The sequence below is a fragment of the Cupressus sempervirens genome, chromosome 2 (genome assembly GCF_028749045.1).
Source record: "Cupressus sempervirens isolate cs-2001-9-10 chromosome 2, ASM2874904v1, whole genome shotgun sequence".
NCBI classification, from domain to species: Eukaryota; Viridiplantae; Streptophyta; class Pinopsida; order Cupressales; family Cupressaceae; genus Cupressus; species Cupressus sempervirens.
Window position 1 is genome coordinate 149,645,520 of NC_143119.1, and position 20,920 is coordinate 149,666,439.

The window sequence follows — 20,920 nt, forward strand, 5'->3', positions numbered from 1 at the left end:
CAAGGGTTTTAGGTTTTACTCCAACAGTAGCTTTCACTCTACTCTAGGTAGCAAGTGGAGAAATCAGAGAAGGTTCTCTACTTTTCTTTTTCTTTCTAACCTTAGTCTACTCCCCCTGTTGCTCATCCACACAACTTGCAAAGAGAGCCTCCATTCTTGTTAATTGGCCTAGCTATGAGGGTCTAACCATTTCAATCACTCTTGAAACCTTTCTAGGTGAAGCGACCTTGAGGTTGAGGTTGATAATAGATTCCCAGGGGAAGGGTCTACTCTTTTGAGCAACATTGCCACGCCCATCAAGAGCCAGTGAGTTGAGAACTTGTGATATTACTTCATCTTCTACATGAGTAGAGCTAACAACTCCTAACTCCCTAGAGAAAAGATCCACCTCTTATGTAACCATCTGTTGGGTTGCCAAAGGCATAATCTTATCAGCTTCCATGATTCCTCCAGATTTTGCCCCTAGAGCCACTTCAACAACCGATAATTGGGCTCCCACTAAATCCTCCTATTGTATCTTAGGCCCTTCTTCATGGTTCATTATTTCCTTCTATCTCCATACTTTATCTCCCTCTTTTTTATTCTTGTTTTCTTCTAAGGAAATGTCCTTTGTCTTGTTCTTACTCAATGGCTACTTCCTGGCTTTTTCCTCCAAAATTCTAGGGCATGTCTTAGCCACATGCTCTACTTTCTTGCAATGGAAACACACAAAAGGGACACTTTCAAAGTCCAATTTTTGAATATGCTTACCCAATTTGGAGTGAAGATAAACTACCTTCGATATGTCTCTATCCTCACTGACCCCAATGCATATCCCAGCATAGGTTAATCGAATTCTAGTTATGGGGTCAATGGAAAGAAGCTCCCCAAAAGATTTTGTTATGCCATCAAAAACATCTTAATACCAAAACTCAATAGGAAGTTCAAGAAGGAAAACCCACACAGGAGCTTGAACAAAGAAAGAGTCATTAAGATCCAACTTTGAGGTCCATTTTTGCAGAGCAAGGGTGGATCGACCAAAGGACTAAGACCCAATATAGAGGATCCTTGTGAGATCTTCAAGACAAGAGAACTCGAAGGAGAGGAAAAATCTTTGCCATTGTCGCAATCTCAACATGACCTTTTAGGTCCCATTTGTTCCTAGCATAGGGGTGCACAACATCGATATTCAACCTAGGTCCAATGACCTTCCCAACCATAGAAGAGGCCATAGCAGCAATATTACAGTCTATTAGCTCATTAGGAATCTCAATAGTATATTGCCCCTTTTCCTTATCCAGGATATACTTTATCTTCGGGAATGAAGAATTACTTGTGAGTTTGATATCAAAGAGAGAAGACCACTGACCAGTCGATACTACACCAAGGACTTTCTAAGCAGAGTGTTGGCCTGACATAGTCTATCTAGAACTCAATGCATCCTTCCTGGGATCCTTCATTGGTTCTTGTGGGCCCCATTCCTAGAGACTAGCTTATTCCCCTAGTCTTCATCCTCTTGACAGACCCTAGATCCACTCTCTACACCATCCTAGACTAACCCGCTTGAAGCTAAATTCAAATTTTTGATCACACCAATTTCTGCTCCCACTTCCACTCCCTCTCCATGCACCATTAAGTGGCCCCATTCTATAACATTGTTGTTTACCCTTGTTCATGGAAAAAAATTGGCAACAAAAGAGAATATTTGAGCAAGTCTGAATGATGGTGAAGTGGAATAGTGTATTATATTTTTAAGTAACATTTTAAGACCCAAAAGTAAAGGGCATGCATGATTAATATTATCCATTCTCTCTATTCGCACTAGGAAGTAGGGTAAAACCATATCTAAACTAAAATTTTCATATTCATGTATCTATGATGCATAAATGAAGCCTTGTTGTATGATTCCTTTGTAGGATCATAATTTTTGATCTAGTTGCCACTGTCTCGCGTTTAAACTCAATTTGGCATTATAGAGAGGCATGACACTAATGGTGTATAATAAAATGTAAAAACATGTTTAGGCTAAAATTTATGAAATCTAGTTGCAAGCATGGCAAGTCAATAGATTACTTGTATTTTAGAATATTATAGACTTAGAGAAGGTGTCACATTTTGAACAAATTATTTGGCTAATCATAAGTGATCATCAAATGATTAAATAGACTTTTGTAGACTTGAAAAGAGTTCTATTATATATAAACCCTTCAAAGTGCAAGAAAGAAACATGATCAATAGATCATCCTTATATAAGGCCTACATGTATTAATTGTTTGCATATTACGACCACCAATGCCATCATAATTAGGAGGTACCAAAAAATTGAAATTTTAGTCTAAATACTAAGCTACATTAAATGGAAGGAGACACCAAGGAGATGATTATGAGGATTATTAGAAATTGGAATGTGGTCAAGGTGGTACAAGCAGATTCAACTACTCTATGGATCCCTCTTTGCCTTTTGATGATGGTTTTATGGAGGCAATGGAAGGAATTTCAATTCAATTATCGGTAATATTTTATTATTAAAGTTTATTACACAATTGTACAAATTTGGCTTATGTTTGGTACGATGTGGATTAAGTTTGATAAATCTTACAAGTTTAAAAAAATATTTTTAAAGCAAGATTTTTTGTTCCAAATATGCCTTCACTTTTATTTAGTAGCATTGTCCAAATTTCTTCAGACTATTGTCAAACATCACCTCAGGCAATAGTGAATTCTCAATGATCTTTGTATAAGTGACAGGACAATTTGTTAAAAAAAGATCAAAATCAATTTCACACATTTGATGATCTTTCAAAGAAAAATGTTACTGTATTCTAGACTTATAGAAAACGAGAAGTGTCAATTATAACGATTTCTAAATTGTGATATTGCTATCAGGATTTAGCTCTGTGATTTTGAGTCAAACTCATTGACCCATGTTTCATGAGTAGTGATTCAACATGAATCCATCTCTCATGAGAATAAATGGAACACTTAGCACTCATTGGATCTAGGTGATGCTCACAAGGGTGAAGCACCGGGACTTCCCAGGAGGTCACCAATCCCAGTACTACTCCAGCCTGAGTGCTAAGTGTTCCCATCCCGAGACTTAAGGGGCTTTCTAATGAATGGTTCATAAGGTACAAGACTTGGTGAAGGTTTTGCAAATGGGGTTGCAAGCTTTGGGTTAACCATGGAGGAAACTCCATAGTTAAGCGTGCTCAGGCTGGAGTAGTACTGGGATGGGTGACCTCCCAGGAAGTCTCGGTGCTTCACCCCTGTGAGCATCACCTAGATCCAATGAGTGCTAAGTGTTCCATTTATTCTCATGAGAGATGGATTCGTGTTGAATCACTACTCATGAAACATGGGTCAATGAGTTTGACTCAAAATCACATAGTTAAATCCTGATAGCAATATCACAATTTGACTTACTATGGAAATTATCTCCTACTTATCGATTTCTAAATTGTCTAGTTGGTTAGGTGACAGCGATTGAGGAAATAATCCATGACAACCATCAGACAAGTTTAATGAGAGCTTGCAACCTAAACTAAAAGATTTGGCCAACAAAAAGAAACAAATTTAATATACACAAAATATACATCCCCATGATTGAAATTTTTAGTAAAGAGATTCGCCATATAATATTCTTGTAAATCAATTATTTGCAATAAATACGTTGGAGTATTTTATACACGCGTCTCTAAAATGAGAGTATCTAAGACCATGCTTGATGCCCCACTTAAATTATGTCATATAGTGACTCCCCTCTTCACAAACGTCAACACAATAACTATGGCTTTGTCTATTAAACCATTCCCCTGCATACACACATTTCTAGTGTAAAATCTGAATACACCATAACCATGTCGAATACCCTTTCTCTGTTGTCTTCTATAATAGTTGTGTCTAGACCATGTCTCAACCCCATATCCATAAAAATGTGACTCATGAGAGTTGGGAAGATGTTGGAAATGGTCTATATTTTGTGCTAAAGGGGATTACCAACTTAGTGATAGAATAGGTCAATAATATTAGTTAGTCAAAAAAGAAAACAAGGTAAGTCAAATTACAAATTTCAAGTGTTAAATGTAGCTTGGGAAGGTGTTGAAAGTGATCCTTATTTTAGAATAAAATGAGACTAATAGTTGAGTGATAGAGAGCCTTGATAGTCTATGAGAATTCTACACTTTAGCTCATAGTTGGGCCATTAAATACTAACAACTTATAGGATAAAATAAATCATTTAGTGAGAGGTCAAATACTAGTTCACAATAATTGGATAATAGCTGGCTGCAACATGTAAATGACATTAATACAGCCAAAGAAGAAAATTAAACCCTGAATTTATCAAGAAATTTAAAAGACTTTTGCATGTTAGAATAAAACCAATGGTACTGCTCTTTAGTAGCTTTTCTTCTTCATAAATAACTCCACATTGGACCTAGAAACTATTACAAAGGAACCTAGCTTGCCAACAAAGTTCAGATGGAAAAATAACAACGATTTGAAGAGTGCAAATCCACATTATTTTTAATATACAAGTTATTGATATATGTAAACTAAATATAAGAAAACTAAAATTTATCATAAGTAGAAGGTGCTCAACTTTTCTATCTTTTAAGCATTTCATAAAATGCTTGATTGTTATAATAAAGATGATAATATATTTGGCATCATTTGAATGGGAAAACATTCATTACTTCTAAAGACTATGAAATATCTCTTGTTTTGTTACATTAGGCAGGGACTCTAGCTGCCCGCGACTCTTGTTTTACTACTAATTGAATTTTCCTATAATTTCTACAATTTTGAGACCTTTTAAGGGCCATAACTTGCACAAACCATTTCTTTTATAGGTTATAATTTTTAGAATAATGTATTTTTTTTCTTATAGCCCAAAAAATGTCTTGAAACACTCTTATATTGTACTATGTAATTCCTTGTTTTGGGTCATTTGAGGTCCATAACCTATACTTAAAGGCTCCTTTTGAAGTCTCTTTTTCTAGATTGTGTATTTTTTTACCATCCAAAAAAATTCACTTTAATTAATTTTCTATTTTATTACAATCAAATTTTTAATAATTTATCCGTTTTTGCCCCATAGCAATCTAAAATCTTAAACTTGCATTATAAAGGGAACTACTCCTATAGTACCAAAAATTTTACATTATATATGATCATGCTTCTCATATCCTCTTTGAATGAAATACCACATAAATAGATTGATTATAAAGTCATTCTCGATAACAAAATCATGCTCACATTTTAAAAAAAAAATCTATACTATGCACACACATAAATTTTCTTTTCATATTTTCATCACTCTATAATACTCTTGATAAGATGTCTTGAATCTTTCATTTGAAGGAACTTAGATAAGTTCAACAAACAATAGTTTTAAACCAAACTATAACAACCTGATTTAATTGTTATATTCCAAACTGATATGCAAATTTGTGTAACATGATACATGATTTACAATTCTTTTGTCAACAAGTGATTAGCGCTTAGTACACATGACTTAAACATTACACCAAGGCTTGATTCCTAGGCTAAAAGTTTTGAATAGTCAAAATTGACTTACTTTTCCAAACTTAATTTTTTCCTTAGTGTCTGACATTTAAGGGTGACCTACTTAGCATAGTATTAAACATCTTCATCCCCTTTGATCAAATCTTAACAAATATTCTTCTATAATTCACTATTGTCAATCTTGTTGTTGGATTATTTACTTCAAGTTGCTTGAGTGAAGAAATAAAAACTTCACATGACATTGTTTAGAGAAATATCTAATACTGCATGAGCAGTGTAATGATTGAGACTATCAACATTCGAATAGAGAAGTTTTCAATAACATAGAAATACCACAATTATAACATGTGTTTCATGAGTCTAAATGCACATTTTATAGTTTAGACTTCAGCAAATGACACCACTCTTCATGCTTGTGTGCTTCACATACCTCTCCATGTTTATGCACTTTACATACAGTTAGATGCTGATAAGATAGATGGTGCAACAAAAATACACTATTATTAGAACTATTTGATCACAAAATGTAAAGATTTTCATGCGCTTATCATACCCAAATAAATACAAACACTTCATCTACAAACATTCTAAATCACTACTACAAAATACAAAGCCGTAGTATTTCTTGAGCACAAAGAATCAACAAGCTTACTATTATAGCATGAAGCTTCCAAACATATTGTTCAAAACATGTCATAAAAACAATATGATCATGGTTTTAATGATAAAAATGAAAAAATACCAAAGGCAACACAATGATGATATGGTCTATGGAATAATATGTATTACTATTTTTGAGGATACTCTACATTATCTTGAGTATTGAGTGCTCTTTCACTACATAAACCTTCCTTAAACATTTATACACAAATCTTTTTTGTTGTTGTAAAGTGATGATTCCTTGGAGAACCTTATAGATATGGAAGATATTATTGCTAATCCTCTTTTTCTAGATAACACACATATTATCGAGGACATCTCATATGTGCCTATTATTTCACCAAAATTTTGAGTCCTCTAAGGGAGTCTAGTGATTCTCTACAACTAGATTCTTCATGTCTACAAGATCCACTTTGTTGCGAGGTCTGCTTACGAAACATTTCACGTCAATATGTTGTCTCCCATCTTTTAGATCTTGATGACAACTCACATCAATTAACATAATCTACTATTTTAGATTCAATCAAGTTCCATCTTTGGAACATCACACTTTTGACACATTTTGATACACATAGGTCTAGGTCTGATACTTCAATGGTTACTATTCTCAAATCTTGCATGATACATTCACAATTTAGTATTTTTGTTGTGAAACACAAGATTCAACTTCCATAATGGTTACTTTTACATTCATTTATATATATGTCTAAATTCATCCTTTGGTGATACTTGTTCAAAGCTATAGTTTTGCATTTGCATCATGATAAGAAGATATACCCAAGTTTGTTTTGTCCATGCCATTCTGCTTGTCTTATTATAACATAAAGAACTTGACTAGGCACCAAAAGGCACACTACAAATTCATTATGAGAATGAGAGGGGGCTCAATATCTTAAAAATCATGTCATCCCTCTCATCTTAATTATGTTATAATTTTTTGCTTTTATGTGAGCCCCTAAAAGTTATGGTCTCATACTCTTGCAAAAATACTTTTATCTACTCTAGGCCTATTAGTATTTCCTTGACCACCAAATTACACCCAAATCATATCTACTACTACAAGATATTCATTGTTATTACCATCATTTCCTAGTAGCATAGGTTTCTTCACCAATCCAGTGACTAAGGTCTTCAATGAATCACATCATGCAATCTCTACCTATACCTACCTAGAATTTAATATGCCCTACCAAACCAAGTTGTAACTATAAATATCTTCTTAACAAATCATATGTTCTATCTCAACTTTGTCAGTCGTCATCTCAAATCTATTTTTCTCCTTTCTTTTTTAAAACTTTAAAATTTTACCTCTAAATAATGGCACAAATTGTTTTTAGATCAACAAATTATTAGAATATTATATTGGTTCTTTAATGGTCACTTAGTATTTAGTTTATTTAATCATTTCTATTTTTGTCTTTAGTTCACAATTTTTTTTTTTAGAAACATCATCTTTGTAAATCTATATAAGGAGTTATAATCTTCTTTGTTTAATACAACAACAACAACAACAATTTACCATAACATGGAATAGTCAATGGGATTTCACAAAATTTGGCAAAATTTGAGCCTCTTTTGATCTAGACTTTTTTGTTTGCTTTTCAATTTTTAGAAATAATTTTTTTTAGAGGTATTTTATTTAACTTTTGTAGTTTGTCTTTGAGGATCTTTGTTGAAAATCACAAGCCTTGTTAAGGGTTTCTATTTCACGATTTCTTGGTTGCAACAAAAGTCTATGATTTTTTAGGGTTACATGTACTTGCATTCCTTGCATGCTGCTTGCATGTGTTGGCTACCATATGAAATCTTGTGTTTTGCCTCTGTTATAAAATTCTAATGGATTTCATAAATTTTTCCCTTTAAAAATTTCTGATGGGTTTCATATTTTTTTCCTTTAAAAATTTTGATGGGTTTTCATTATTTTTTCCTTAAAAATTTCTAATGGGTTTTCATAATTTTTTTCCCTTAAACAATTTATGATGGGGTTTCATAAATTTCTCCCTTAAAAAAATTCTTATGGGTTTCTATAATTTTCCCTTGAAAATTTATGATTCCTAGTTTGCAAAATTGTGTGGGATTCCTTTGTGGGTCTATAATTTTTTCCTCAAAAACAATCAAGTGAGTTTTACCGTTTTTCCTAAAAAAGCAAAGCTTTGTATTGTTTGGTTTTGATTGATTTTTCACCTAAAAAATCATGTTGGGTTTTGACCAAATTTTCACCTCAAAAATTGTATTGGGTTTTTGTCATTTTTTCTCCTAAAAAATTGTGCCTTTTTGCAATCTATTTTGGGGCATCATGCTCATTTGCAAAGTTTGGAGGGTTTGTCGATTTTTCCTCAACATCATGCTAGTTGTTCTTAGTGTTTGTCCATATCTTTAGGGAAGAGAAGCTTCGTTATCCACCATTAGGTTGGATATTTTATGATGATTTTTGGTTAGATGTTTTGTTGATTTTGGGAGGGTTAGTGGCAGACTCATCTCAGTGGCAAAGTCAATGGCAGGCTCTTGTCTCATTTTGCTAAGCAATTTGAAGAAGGGGGTACCCTTCTCTATTCATTTTTTAGGATAGATTTTGGCTTCTTGGTTATTAACATTTTTTAACAAGAAAATATTGTGAAGAATTTGTGACCAAAGACAATAGTTAGACAATGACCACTAAGGTATTCAAATATTATAATATTTCTTTAATGGTCATCTTAGTTAGTCTTTAGTTTATTTAGTAGTTACTATTTATGCATTTAGTTCATGATTGTTTCTTTGCTGGATCTTCCACCAATTCATTCATTTAGGCACCCTCTTAGCATTTTACATTATCTAACTGCAAGTTATAGGAAAAGTTGATGGCTAAGACTTGTTGAAGTAAATGGTCCACTAGATTAATGGTTGCAAGACAATCAATTGCATTGTGCAACATCATTTGTAGTTCTTCATGATCTAAAATATTAAATAGATCAAACTACAAGGTCCACCACTATTCATGTGGGAATGTTATAATTTATCTTATAGAGATAAATGCTTTTTAATATCCACAAGTTGATTTATTTGACCAATTTTTTTATATGTAGAACATGCCATTTATTCCTCAAGATATCTCTTCAAGTGTTAACTAAACTTTCTAAATATTGATCAAAATTGAGGATTGATACAATTTTTACATGAGGATCAATGATGTCGATCGATCTAATTTTTTTGAGATGTATGTTATACTTTGTACAATTAAAATATGTTAAAAATATTATCACCTAATTAATTTTCCTAGACCATTGAGAGTTGAAGATATATTATAGTTTTTTACATCTTTATTAGCACAATAATTCTTGAGACTTAAGTAATCAAAGTTGTAATTTGCAATTTATCCTCATCTTTGTTATTCATAGTAGCCTCTTGAAGCATTTCTTCTTGACTTTACTTACAAGCATGCACTTCCATTATTTAATGCATTATTCCACAACTGTGTGCTCTTTGTTGACTTCTAGGGAGAAGTGGGGACCTGCATGGTAGAGAAAAATCACCTCATTATAAAAATGAAACCTTTTAATCAAGGGGGGTTGAGTAATGATATGTGACCAATCTAGTCACACATAACTAGCTATTATCGTATTGAATCTCTAGATAGGAAAAACACAAAGAATATTGACACGTTGATAACTTTTACCTAGCTTTTTGAATCATTACTCTCAAGAAAGAATGTAGAGTACAACAACAATTCTATATGAAACTAATGGTGTGAACTAGGGTACCATCTAATTGTGTAATACCTTTGGCAATTGGTTCATAGGTGAGATGAAGGATTAATAAACAAGGAAAGTCAATGTTTCTTATATCAAAATCAACCATATATTTGTGAACCAATTTATCCTCAATAATATTAATAAGACAAAATAACTTCAATTTAGATCTTATCTCATAGTGGTTGGTAATGTAGATAAATGTGTAGATACTCTCACTAGTTATAGGTTTTTATCACTTGGTTTTTCTTTTCTTACATGGGAATTCTTTTAATAAATTAACTTTTCCATGCAAGGACAAAATTTTTGTACAAATAACTTAATCAAAGACTTCTTCATTAACAATGGCCATGAGCAAGTTCATGGACAAAGACATTTCTACTTGAGCTAGGTATTTCACTATCTATAAAGGTCATAAAAGTTACTTAGGTGCTAGAGGTTTTTACAGAGATTTCACCATCAAACCAAAGTAGCTAGGGTCTTAACAACAAGAATGAAATGTCATCTTGGGATTGTGCATGTGACCATATAATATATAATCTTATAATGAGTGCGTTAATAACTAGGCATTGAAGTCTACACTACAATCATATCCTCTAATAAGGGTTTGTTTAGTTGCTGCAATAGGAATATAAATTTTGGAATACGTTTTCTATTTTTTTGTTTGGTTCATCAATTGGATTAGAGAATAGGAATACACATTTTGCCTCTAAAATGAGCTTATACCCATTCCTAAAAATAGTTGTTATTGGAATAGTCATTCCTATTCCCAATATGCATTCCTATTCTCCATTCCTATGCCTGCAACCAAACGGGCTATAATGTTATTGGTATAACCAATTTTAATTGGTTATTATTTCTTGGTGGAGGTGGGTGTTGTTACCAATACCATTTGGTAATTTGGATTGATGTTTCCCATTTTTTGTTCTTTGAACTTTTGACCTCCACCCCTCTAGATAGTGGTCAACTTGAAAGTGACACCTCATACCATTTTCAATAGAGCTTACCAAAGTGTTCATAAAAATAAACTAGAAAAATATATTTTTTCATAAGCAACCAATGATTGGGTATTTAATTAAAGAAAGGATATTGGACTTGCATAAAAACATATAGCTAAAGGGAGGAAAATTATAAAAAGATTGAAAAAATATATATAGTAAAAAATAGATAGTAGAAGATTTTAAAACTCTTGAAAACAGTTTCTGCATGGTGACAGTGGATATAGTGCAGGATAGGGATTGGATTATGAATAGTGGTCCATATTTTATGGATGGATATGGGTTCTATTCAAAGAAATGGACCATAAATTTTGATCCAACAAAGGAGGTAATAAAGGAACTCCTTATATGGCTAGGGCTGAGAAATTTGTCTCCGGAATATTGGCAGGAGCAGTGTTACAAAGTGACAGGTAACAAACTGGGAACATATATAAAGGCAGTAGAAATGGTGGACAGAGAAACTCTACAAATGTTCCCAAGAATATGCATAATGTGGAAGGACTACCATCTAATACTGGAAATGATTGAGATTTTTATTGATGGGGTTGTGTGGAGACAACTAGTGTCTTTGGAGGAAGAGATAAAGGTGTGCGAATTTTGCCTATGTGAGGAACATGATTCTGAAGAGTGCAAACAAGATGGACATAATAAAGAAAAGGAAGAGGAAAGGCTACTCAGAAGGGCAACAGAGATAGAAAAGGATATTGGAAGTGCAGAAGGATGTTAGTGAGAATAGGTGGAAGAGAGATAATGTAGAAATAGAAAATATTATGATGGCAAAAATGAGAGCAAACAACTGTCAGGAAAATGGTTGGAGGAAATGTGAGTTCTTAAAAGGGGGTTAGGCTTCAGGTGAGGATATGGGAAATGGTGTAGGAGGCAAAGACTTACAACATGGAAAACAAAAGGGAGATGTAGGGAAACAAGGGAGGGAAGGATTGGAGACTGGTGACATAAGGAAGGACACATAAATGTAGAAGGAAAGGAAGCAAGGGTTAACAAGGAGGGTAAAGGAATTATAGAACCTTACAAGTCTGATTGTTAGTTTGCATTCATGATTGAGAAACCAATAGAAGCACATCAAGAATGGGAGGAAAATGAAGGGTATATAACTAGGCAAGAAGGTGATATGGAAGGGAGGATTGAGGACGTTTTTAAGGATATTGAAATTTCCCCAATCAAAAAATTGAAATGCAGATCAGGGGAATCAAGTTCAGAGGAGAGTCTAAATGGGAAGGAAGTAGATGGAGATGCAGAAGAGGATGAAGATTTTTTTGGGATGGAAGAAAATTTGATCCTTAAAGAAAATATAACCATTAAGAAATTTGAGAGAAAAAAGAAAAAAGTAGCGGTTGGGGAGAGTCAGAAAAGGGGAAGAAGAATAATCAATGCATTGATTTAGATAGCAGGAAGTGCTAGAGGTCAAAGTAAACTGAAATCAGGTAGGGGTAAGAACCCCTCCTAGAAGGGATGAAGATCCTCTCATGGAATGTCAGGGGATGCAATGCCCTTGACAAAATACACTTGGTCAACAGAGGCCTGGATCAAGCAAAACTGGATATAATGTTCATGCAAGAAACTAAGGTAAAGATGGAAGATGTGGAAGGAATGAGAAGAAAGTTATGTAGATGGGAAAGCATATGGGTAGTTGCTGAGGGAGCCTTTGGGGGTTTATGTGTCCTTTGGAACAAGGAAACAATAAAGGGAATTGAAATGTAGTTCAAAAGGAATTGGCAGTGGTCAAAGGTCTCCTCAAAACAATTAGGATATGACTTAAATGTCATCAATGTATACAACCCAACTTAGAGCAGAGAGAAGAGAGAACTTTGGAAAACACTTACAGATTTGCTGGAAATCTTACACGATGAAATCACCATAGTAGGAGGGGATTTCAATGCTATCTTATACCTAGATGAATAAAAGGGAGGTAAGGGTTGGAGATCAACCTCACAAGAGGACTTCTCATCCTTTGCTATGGATAATGGACTTATTAATATTCCCTTCAAACAAGGGGACTCTACATGGAACAATAGGAGGCAAGGGTTTGTAAAAATTGCTGAAAAATTGGATAGGTTCCTTAAGGGGGGACTGGATTAAAGTTGATTGGTCTATGGAAGCTGAGATCCTACCTATTTATGGGTTTGACCACTTTCCCATTAGTCTGAGATTGCAGGAGGAACTAACCCCTGACTGATGCCCTTTCAAATTTGAAGCTATGTGGATGAGGGTGGATAGTTTCAGAGAAATGGTGGAAAGTTGGTGGCGGGAAGCTCCGAAGAGGGAAGGAAACATGGCTTTTAAGATATTTAAGAAGCTTTAGTTTATAAAAGGAAAATTGAAGGTGTGGAGCAGAGAATCTTTCCAAAACATCTTTAAAAGAAAAGAAGACTTGGAAGTAGAATTTAAAATCTTGAATGATAAGATAATTTAGGGAGGAATGAATGAGGAGGATTTTAAGAATGAAAAGAGGCTAAAAAAAGAGTATGATGAGACCCTATTAAGAGAAGAAATGTTTTGGAGGCAAAAGTCAAGGGAAATGTAGTTGAAAGAAGGGGATAGGAACATTAAGTTTTTCCATAATTCAGTAAAAATCAGAAGAGCTCACAATAAAATCTTCTCAATTGAGAATGAAGAAGGTAAGGTAATAAATGACCCAATCTTGATAAAAAAGGTTGCAGTTAAGTTCTTCAAGGATAGAGGAAGAACAAAGGATAGGGGGAAGGATTTAGATGAGGAGGTTCTGGAATGTATTAAAAAATGCATTACTTATGAGAAAAATGCAAGGTTAAATGTTGCAGTCTATAAAGAAGAAGTGAAAAAAGTGCTATGGGGGTTAGGGAAAGACTAAAGTCCAGGGCCTGATGGATTTACAGGAAGTTTCTTTAGACTCATTTGGGAATGTATAGAAGATGAAATCTGGGAAATGGTGGAGGAATCAAGAAGAGGAGAGTTTGTTCTAAAAGATTTAAATACAACCTTTATTGCATTGGTTCCTAAAAAGGAGGAATGTAACTCTTTTGAGGACTTTATACCTATCTCTTCATGTAATATTGTGTATAAAATCATTTCAAAGGTTGTGGCTAATAGGCTAAAAGAGGTGCTAAATGATGTAATCTCAGAGGAACAAAGTGGATTTGCTCTAGGAAGATCAATTTTTGAAGGGGTGATTATAGCTCATGAAATGATCCACTTGGTCAGAACAAACAAACTATGCAAAATGATGGTCAAGATGGATATAAAAAGAGCTTATGATGAGGTAAATATACTTTTTTAATTTAAAGTTTTGAAAAAAATTAGTTTAAAAAAGGATTGGATTAGCTGGGTAAAAGGCTGTCTAAATTTAGTTAAGTTCTTAGTGTTGGTTAATGGAAGTCCCCAAGGTTTTTTTGAATTAGAAAAAGGGACAAGATAGGGAGATCCTCTGTCTCCTTTCCTATTTATAATTTTGGCTGAAGTTTTGGGGAGGCTTATTACAGAAAGAAGGGTTAAGGGCCAATGGAAAGGGGTTAAGGTTGTAAGGGGTGTGTACCCAATTTCACATTTATAGTTTGTGGATGACACCTTCATTATGGGAGAAGCCTCAAAGAGGTAAGCTAGAGTTATGAAGAAAACTCTGGAGATTTATGGGAAAGTTTGTGGACAAAAAAAAAATTGGGCAAAGTCTGAAATTTTCTTCTTTAACACCCCTCTTTCTAGAAGAAGAGCTATAGGAAGAATTTTGAATATAAGGCAGGGATCTCTCCCGAGTAAATATTTGGGATTCCCTTTATTCCAAGTTAAAAATAAAGCTGAAGTTTGGAAGGGATTAGCTGAGAAATGTCTGAGGAGAATGGAAGGCTGGAAAGGTAAATGGCTAACTTTAGTAGGTTGGATTTTGATGTTAAAATATGTGGTTTCAGTAGTGCCAATTTTCTCAATGATGTGTTTATAAATTCCAAAGAATGTGGTAAATTTAGTGGAAAGGCAGATGAAGAAATTCTTTTGGAGTGGGGCAAGAGAGGGAAAAAAAATGGCCTTTACTAAAATGGGAGAAAATTTGCAGGCCTAAGAAGTTTGGAGGGGCAGGCATTAGAGACTAGAATACAATGAATATAGCTTTAGGGGCTAATTTGGTGTGACAGTTGGCAAATGATGTTGAGTGATTATGTATGAGGATTCTTAAGGAAAAATATTTGGATTCTAATGAGATTTTACGGATTTTAACTATTAAAAATTCAATAAGAGGCTCTGCAATATGGAATTTTATACTTTCATGTAGACATGTCATTACTAACCATATCTCTTGGGTCATAGGAAATGGCAATAGGGAAAATTTTTGGGAGGATTCATGGAACAGAAACAAATCTTTAGATGAGGAATGTGGTGATGAAGACTTAAAATGGATTTGATGTGATATGTGGGGCAGGAATGTCAGAATTTATATGGTGGAAAATGATGGGGTTTTTGGGAAAATATGGCAATGGAAAGATTGGTGAGTGGAGGGTCTTTTAGATGGACAACAACACTCCCTTAGGTTGATCTTCAAGGTTAGAAATGTTTGCATACTAAATAAGGAAGATAAGATTAGCTGGTGTGCAACAGCCTCGGGTAAATCCTTAGTTAAGTTGGGAAATGAAATTTTGGATTCTAGGATGGATGAATGTTTTGAGGTAGGGGATTTATGTTGGAGTAAAAAAATTCTACCAAAGGTTGGCACATTTGCATGGCTAGAAATTCAAGGAAGAATCTTAATAGGGGAGAGAAGACAAAAATTTCATTTTTAGGGCCCTACAAAATGTTTTATGTGTGGGAAGGATAAGGAGAATGTGGATCACTTATTGCTAAACTATGATATAGTAGCAAAATGTTGAAGTCACCTGCAGGGAAAACTGGGTTAGATAGGACCATGATGCCCCTCTCTCAAGGCCTATTTCATTTCATGGCTGAGGGGAGGAAAAATAAATTGTTTAGAATGCATTTGGAGAATTTGCCCTTCAATTGTGATATGAGATGTTTGGAAGGAATAAAATAGGAGAATATTTCAGGATAGATTAGAAACAATAGATCAACTTTTAAAATGAAAAAATCATTCTATTGAAGAAGTGGCGAATGCAGTAGTCTTTAGGATTTTTTTATCAAATTGTGTGTTCATGAACTTTGATTGGGCAATTCAGAATAGGTGGCCAAGTATTAAAATTGGAAAGGCTGGAGATATAGGAATAACAAATTCCAAAGCCAAGAAAAGGGAGAAGGCAAAGTGGGTAGCTCCTAAATTGGGCTAGTTAAAAGTAAATTTTGATGGAGCCTCTAAAGGAAACTTGGGGAGCTCAGGTGCAATATGCATTGTAAAGGACAATTTAGGGAATATAGTGGCTTATGGAGCATTAAAACTGAAAGATGGGACAAATAATGAAGCGAAGTTCTAAGCTGCCTTGTTAACCTTAAAATGTATAAAAAAATGTGGAGGGAGAAAAATTATTTTAGGAGATTCAATGGTGGTGATGCAGGTGGTGAGTAAGAATTCAATCCATGCATGACACCTAATTTTTTTTTGGAATCTATTATGGAGGAGTTAAATGATTTTGAGGAGTTTAAAATATGTCATGTTTTTAGAGAAGCAAATAGAGAGGCAGATGCTTTGTCAAAGTGGGCAGTAGGTTTAGCAGATGAAGGAAAGCCAATTTTTGAATTTTGTAACCGTTTGGTAATTTCGAAGGTAGTAGAAATTTAGCTTTTTATTAAATGGTGACCTTTTTTAAGGTAGGTTGAAGGCTTTGGAGAAAGCAAGGAATGATGGCTAACGTCATAAAGGACTATTAGTAAAAGGGAGGAAGAGATTTGGAAGATTGGCAATTATGATCTTCATTATGACAAAAGATGGCAACCAACTTGTTTGATATGTGCGGAGAAATGATGGACGTTAGCTTCAAGTGGAAGGCAATCAGAAAGCATTATAAATTAATGATAGAAAAGTAAGTCTAACCACCTAAAAAAGTAAACTGGAAGAAGTGAAAGTGACGGATTTGATAGCAGATGGAGGCGACATTTACCTTTCGAACAAATCGATAGCAGAAAGCCCTTTTTGGACTGGTGCAGGAGGAATCGACTAAAATTGTTGTTAAAATGCCCAACACTGAGAGTGATGGAAGTTGTGAAAGAGACAGTTGGAGAGCTTTTTCAAAATTCCACACATCATTGGAAGATCAACGCGAACATTACGACAATTATAATGGCGTAGGGTCTAGAAATTGTAAGCCCAATGGATGAGGTGGAGTGGGTGATGAAAAACTTGTTTCCTACTGATTTAATTGTGGGAATGGAATCCCTTTTAGAATGAGCTTGGCTGAGGAAAGGCTTTGACTACAATGAGTACTATGAAGACTATGAAGAAGGAATGAGAAGAGGGAGAGTGGGTTTCCTATGGTGGCCGACAGGAGTTGATAAGGAAGTTTATAAAGAAAAAACAAAGCAGGCATGGCAAAATTGGTGGCGAAAACTGAATGCTTTCTAGAGGAGAGTGGGCAAAGGGTTAGAGGTTTTTTCATAAACCACCCAAGGAAGAGGACAAGTGCTGGTGTAAGAAGGATAAGGAGGATGGACAGGGTAACATTCCTGGTGAGGGTGGAAGAATGATGAAGCAGAGGGGGAAGTATGGAAATTTTGTTTAACATTTTTGTGGATAAAATCGACATACATGTTTTAATTGACTAAGGAAGGGAGATTTTGAGGATGGCAAAGGAACCAGGTAGTGAAGCAAATCAACTATAAGAGTAAAATGATAGTTTGATGGCAAGCCGTGGACGACCGAGAAAGTGAAGCAGAGAAGTGAATGCAAGAAGATGGCTGTGACAAGGCAAGGGCCAGGCGACAACAAGGAAAAAGCGAGAGTTAGGAAATCTTAGATGATGAACTTTTTGTTGTTGTTTCTTTTTGATGTATCCGATAAAGCCAAATTATTAATGACTAAGATGTATTTGGGGTGGTTTTATCATGATAAGAGGTGAGGGGTAGAGAATAGGTTACTTGTAAATTATAAAGGTTTCTAGTAAAGTATCAAGTATTTGAAAAGGTTGGCTTTTTTGAAGCTTGTATGTAATTCTGTAATGTTGATATTTCAATTATATATATATATATATATATATATATATATATATATATATATATAACTTATTACCGACCAAAAAACAAAAGATAGTAGAAGCAATTTTTCTAACCAGAATCAAATTACTGTTAGTTTGAAGGGCTACACCAAAAGTACCATTAAGCTTAGGAATTCTAAAGCTTGATTCATCAACACTTTGATGATCAATAACTTCTAAGGGAGCAAATAAACACCGTGTTTCAAAATAGTTGGACTCACTTATATTCTTTGTAATTACATGATCTTTGTGTCAAACAACCTTAAGTATTGCAACAAGAATCAAATACATGAATATCAAAAAAGTATAAAAGGGTGAGCAAAGTATGAAATTGGGAAGTCTTGTAGATGAACTTGTGAGAAGACCAGTCATAGTTATAGTCAAACAAACAAGAGAATAGAATCTCATGATTTGATGGAACCATTTCTCATTTTTCTTGCTTGATACACCAGATCAATAGAAAAGATGTCATTTTTTAAGCCAATAGACCTTGTGTGGGAACTTTGTTCCCATAAAATTATTTTTTCAACTAAAAATTTGTTAACCCTTCCTGTTAATTTTATTTTGACAAATTTTTATTTCATTCCTTTTTAATTCTTTTTCTTTAACTATTTATTTTGCTTAATTAGTTGTTTTACTATTTATTTAGGTAAATTAGCTCTTATAAATTGCTTACTCCACTTTTAACTCTTGTTTTTTATTTTTTAATTTAGAATAGTATCATCTATGATCTTTTTTTTAAATTTAATTTTAATTTTTTTAATTGGTTTAAATTTAATTTTATTATTGTTTAAATTAATTTATATTTTTGCTTTAAATATTGATTTTTGGTTTTTATAATTTATTTAGCAAATGCGATATTTATGGGATGATGTTATACTTTGACTTGTTACTTTTTGTAAAAAAAATTCTCCTATTAACTTTTTTATAACAATTTTTTAAGTGGAGATTCTTTTGAAATATTAATTTATTTATATATGATAAAATTCAATATAAATAAATAATATGTAAGAATTTGCCTTAGGAAAAAATCACCCAAGATCAAGAAGCTCAAGCACTAACACAATATGGACCAATAAAGTATGATCAGAATAACAATATGAAAATGAATTGATGTACATACACACTAGGAGTGCCTAAATATAAAGGCCTCTAGAATGACTAGGAGTTAGCAAAATGATAAGTCTCATAACTAAGCACATGTCCACCAAGAGTGGATTATCCTCCATTGAGCACAGAAGTTAATGCGATGATGAGAGGATAAGCTTAACATAGGTGTGTCATATGAAAAGATGTTGTAGACACCATGTGCTTAATTAGAGTGCGAACAACTATGTTGTCTACATGACAACTCAGATAAATATGCAAACTCCTATGTTGTAGACACCATGCGCTAAATTAGAGTTGCTAACTCCTATGTTGTCAACAAGACAACAAGGTGTCTAACAAATAAATAATAAAATAATGCATTAACCTAAGTAAACTTAAATAAAGTGTAATAATAATTAATTATTTACACTAACATAATATTTCTTACTTTTTTAAAATAAAAATTTAAATATTATTTAGCTAAGAGACTACAACAAAATATTCTTAAGCATCTATCACCTTATTGTTGTGACTGTAACGTTTTGAACCCCTACTTAAACAACCAATCTTTCCTAAATGCATTCTATCAATTAATCAAGCTTAAAACATAAGATTGTACATTGCATATATCTAGGTTTTAATTGGGATTAACCAAAATTTGTGAGAAGATGAATTTTTGAGCTTATGTTGGATGTCGATATAATACCCTTACACTCAATTAAGCAAGCTTGAGATTGGATTAATAAATATGCAAAATTTGTTCTTGCACAACATTAAGAAGATTGTGTTAGATTTTTTTAAAATATAACTAACCAAAATAATGTTAAGGCCTGAATTACAAAACCCTATGGTAAACTGAACATATGTGGTAGTATCCTTAAATGCGTCAAATTTTTGTGTGATGAAGTTCAATTTAAGGAATGCATAGAAAATGGTAGAATATTCTATAATAAAAAATCAATAGATTTTTTTTTTTGTATAATTAGCCAAAATAATGTTAAGGCCTGAATTACAAAACCCTATGGTGAACTAAACACATGTGGTGGTATCCTTAAATGTGCTGAATTTTTGTGTGATGAAGTTGAATTTAAGGAATGCGTAGAAAAATGGTAAAGTATTCTATAATAAAAAATCAAGGACCATTTTTTAATATTTTGGTTGGTACACAATGAAAAATTCATATTAATATAAAACAATCACCATCTATAATTCAAACGAGAATTAATAACTACCTTGAGTAAAATATAAATTTTCTAAAGCTTGATTCATCAACATTTTGGTGATCAATAGCTTCTAGGGGGGCAAATAAACATCGTGCTTCATAATAGTTGGACTCACTTGTATTCTTTTGTAATTGCATGATCTTTGTGTCAAACAACCTTAAGTATTGCAACAAGAATCAAATAAATGAATATTACAAAAGTATATAAATGAATATTACAAAAGTATAGAAGGGTGAACAAAGTATGACATTGAGAAGTCTTGTAGATGAACTTGGGAGAAGACCAGTCATAGTTATAGTCAAACAAACAAGAGCATATAATCTTATGATTTGATGGAACCATTTCTCATTTTCCTTGCTTGATACACCATATCAATAGAAAAAGATAAGTCATTTTTTAAGTCAATAGACTTTGTGCAGTAACTTTGTTCCCTTAAATTTTTTAAATTTTTTTTTCATTCTTTTTTAACTCTTGTTCTATTGCTATTTATTTTTCTTTATTAGTTGTTTTACTATTTATTTAAGTTAATTAGCTCTTATAAATTGCTTACTCCACTTTTAATTCTTGTTTTTATTTTTTAATTTAGCATAGTATCATCT